Genomic DNA, 3,306 nt, shown 5'->3' with positions numbered 1-3,306 from the left:
GATCAAAGGGGTAGCGGCAACATATCATCATTACCTTAGATTCCCAACTCCCGAAGGGGAACTGGAAATTAAAGGTGATCAAGTTACCGCTCGAGAATGTCAGGCTATGCAAAATCAGATCAATGCCGAGATAGAAGAGCAACGACGAGTCTGAAGAAGCATAAACAAGGCCGAAGCCGAAGATAAATCCATCGATTAATATCTCGAGGAAATTTCTGGAAAGTTAACGAAGGATGGCGTCGCACCCACCAACGAAGCATCAACTTGGGGTACCAAGGACGCCGAGGGCACAACCAAATAACAATTAAAGAACGTTCCTCTCTTGGGGGAACCAAATCCCACCTTCACATCAATTAGCCGACCAAGGAAATCAACATTGGAACAGAAGAGAATCCTAAGATGATCAAAAATAGAAACTTTAATGGATAAAGATCGAGAAGAGGTATTGATCCAACTACTCAAGGATTTCGCAAACATCTTTGCATGAAATCTAGGAGATATGCCAGGGATCGATCCACATATCATCGAGCATGAACTCCGGATAAAAACAGGTATGAACCTATCTAGACAGAAATTATGCAAAGTAACAAGAATATCATCAGGCCGTGGAGAATGAGCTGAACAAGCTTATGGAAGCTGGATTCATAAAAGAAGTTAGGTATCCTACGTGGATTTCGAACATGGTCATCGTGCCCAAGAAAAACGGCGGGGGTGAAGATATGCATTGACTTCACCAACCTCAATAAGGCGTACCCGAAGGATAGATACTCGCTCCATAGCATCGACCAACTAGTAGAAGGTCACGAAGAATTATATTTCATGGATGGCTATTCTGGATATAATCAGATAGATCTGGCAGAAGAAGAACAACAACACACAGCATTCTTCACTCCAAACGGACTATACTTCTACACTCGCATGCCTTTCGGGCTGAGGAATGGAGGGGCAACATGTCAGAGGATGGTTGATGCAATCTTCAATCTCTGGATTGGGAAGACGTTGGAAGTCTATGTTGATTACATGCTAGTTAAAAGTAAACTACACAAGGATCACCTACAAGAATTGAGATATATCTTTGACGCAATGAGGAAATACAACATGAAAGTAAATCCAGAAAAGTGCACTTTCGGTGTTACATCGGGAAAATTCCTTGGATACATGGTGATGAAGAGAGGCATTGAAGTCGATCCAGCTAAAATCCAAGCCATCGTGGAAATGCCATCCCCAAGAAACTTGAAAGGATTCCAAAAGCTCAACGGGTCCATAGCTGCATTGGGAAGGTTTATCGCCAGATCATCGTATAAATGCAAGCATTTCTTCAATATCCTAAATAAAAATACCAAATTCTCCTGGACAACGGATTGTGAAGAAGCTTTCCATAAGATCAAAGAATACCTGGAAACGATCCCGAGCCTTCAAAAACCCGATCCCGACGAGGTGTTGGCATTATACATAGCTGCAACCGAATATCCTGTCAGCGCTGTGTTGGTTAGGAAAAAAACAAAGGTGAAGAAACAAATATACTACGTTAGCAAAACTCTCAACACGGCAGAAAGGAACTACACCAAGATCGAGCAGTTGATACCAACACTAGTATGGGAAACTCAAAAGCTACGAACCTACTTCTTGACTCATTTGTACTGGTCTAGTACAAAATTGGAATCAAAGATGGAGAAATTAAGCTAAAATCTACAATTACGCTAATCTAACAATATCTTCTTCTTCATTAAGGAACTCGTCTCTCACTCTTACAAATTAAATAGCCAACCCTAAGAGAGTAATGGCCCTAAGAGAGTAATATCTTCTTCTTCATTAAGGAACTCGTCTCTCACTCTTACAAATTAAATATCCAACCCTAAGAGAGCAGTTGATACCAACGCTAGTATGGGCAACTCAGAAGCTACGAACCTACTTCTTGACTCATTTGTACTGGTCTAGTACAGATTGGAATCAAAGATGGAGAAATTAAGCTAAAATCTACAATTACGCTAAGCTAACAATATCTTCTTCTTCATTAAGGAACTCATCTCTCACTCTTACAAATTAAATAGCCAACCCTCAGATAGTAATGGCCCACTAGACGAGCAACAGCTGTCAACAAAAGAGCCGTCTTATAAACACGAATAACAAAATACACTCAGAAACAAATACAACTGTAATAAAAGGAAATGATAACTACACCCCCTAAAAGGATAAGGGCTCCCCTAATGCAGAACAGTCCTGAGATAGCAGGTACATGACATTACTCCCTTCTCGAAATTATCCTTGTCCTCAAGGATTAAAATATGGAAAATGAGCAGTAATGTGAGATGCATCCTCCCATGTGGCATTCTCAACAGATGCATTAGTCCATTGGATAAGGAGCTGCAAAATGTCAGAGCCATTTCTGGATGTAGTTCTGGTGGCCAAAATTTCAGCAGGCTCAATGACTACTTGGCCTTCATGATCCACTACTGGCAACTGGGGGGATGGAAGATGAGAACTGTCAATCTGTTTCTTTAGTTGTGACACATAGAAAACCGGGTGAATTCTTGAACCAGGAGGTAGCAATAATTTATAAGCCAAGTTTCCCACCTTTTGAAGTACCTTAAAGGGGCCATAGTATTTAGCCTGTAATTTGAAACTCTTGCGCAAAGCTAGAGAAGCTTGTCTGTATGTATGGATTTTTAAGTAGACCATATCATCCACCTCAAAAGATCTGTCAGTTCTTTTCATATCAGCAAAGAGCTTCATTCTCTCTTGAGCCTTTAAGAGAGTGTCCTTCAGAATGTTCAACACAATGTCTTTATTCTTCAAATAGTCACCGACAGCTTCCACAGTAGTATCACAATGTAAAGGAAAAACCAGGTGAGGCGGGCTGTATCTATATAAATATTTGAATGGGCTTAGTTTGATGCTAGTATGGTAAGAAGTATTATACCACCATTCTGCTAAGGGAAGCTACTGAGACCATTGTTTTGGCTTAAACCCAGTCATGCATCTTAAGTATTGTTCTAGGCAAGCATTAATCCTTTCAGTCTGTCCATCAGTTTGAAGGTGATAAGCAGTACTAAGCTTCAATTCAGTTCCCAAAATCTTGAAAATTTCTTGCCAAAAGTGACTAGTAAATAATGTGTCTCCGTCAGACACAATAGAAGAAGGAAAACCATGTAATTTAAATACCTGGCTGATGAATTCTTTAGCCACAAAAGCTGCAGTCTAGGGAATCTAGGGATGTTGAAGTGCCAAAAAATGACTGTATTTTGTAAGCCTGTCCACCACCACTAGAATGACTGATTTCCTGTTGTTGGGTGGTAATCCCACAAT

Source organism: Papaver somniferum, chromosome 6 (assembly GCF_003573695.1).
Source record: "Papaver somniferum cultivar HN1 chromosome 6, ASM357369v1, whole genome shotgun sequence".
Classification (NCBI taxonomy): Eukaryota; Viridiplantae; Streptophyta; class Magnoliopsida; order Ranunculales; family Papaveraceae; genus Papaver; species Papaver somniferum.
The sequence above is the reverse complement of the archived record's forward strand: the minus strand, read 5'-3'. Positions refer to the sequence as shown.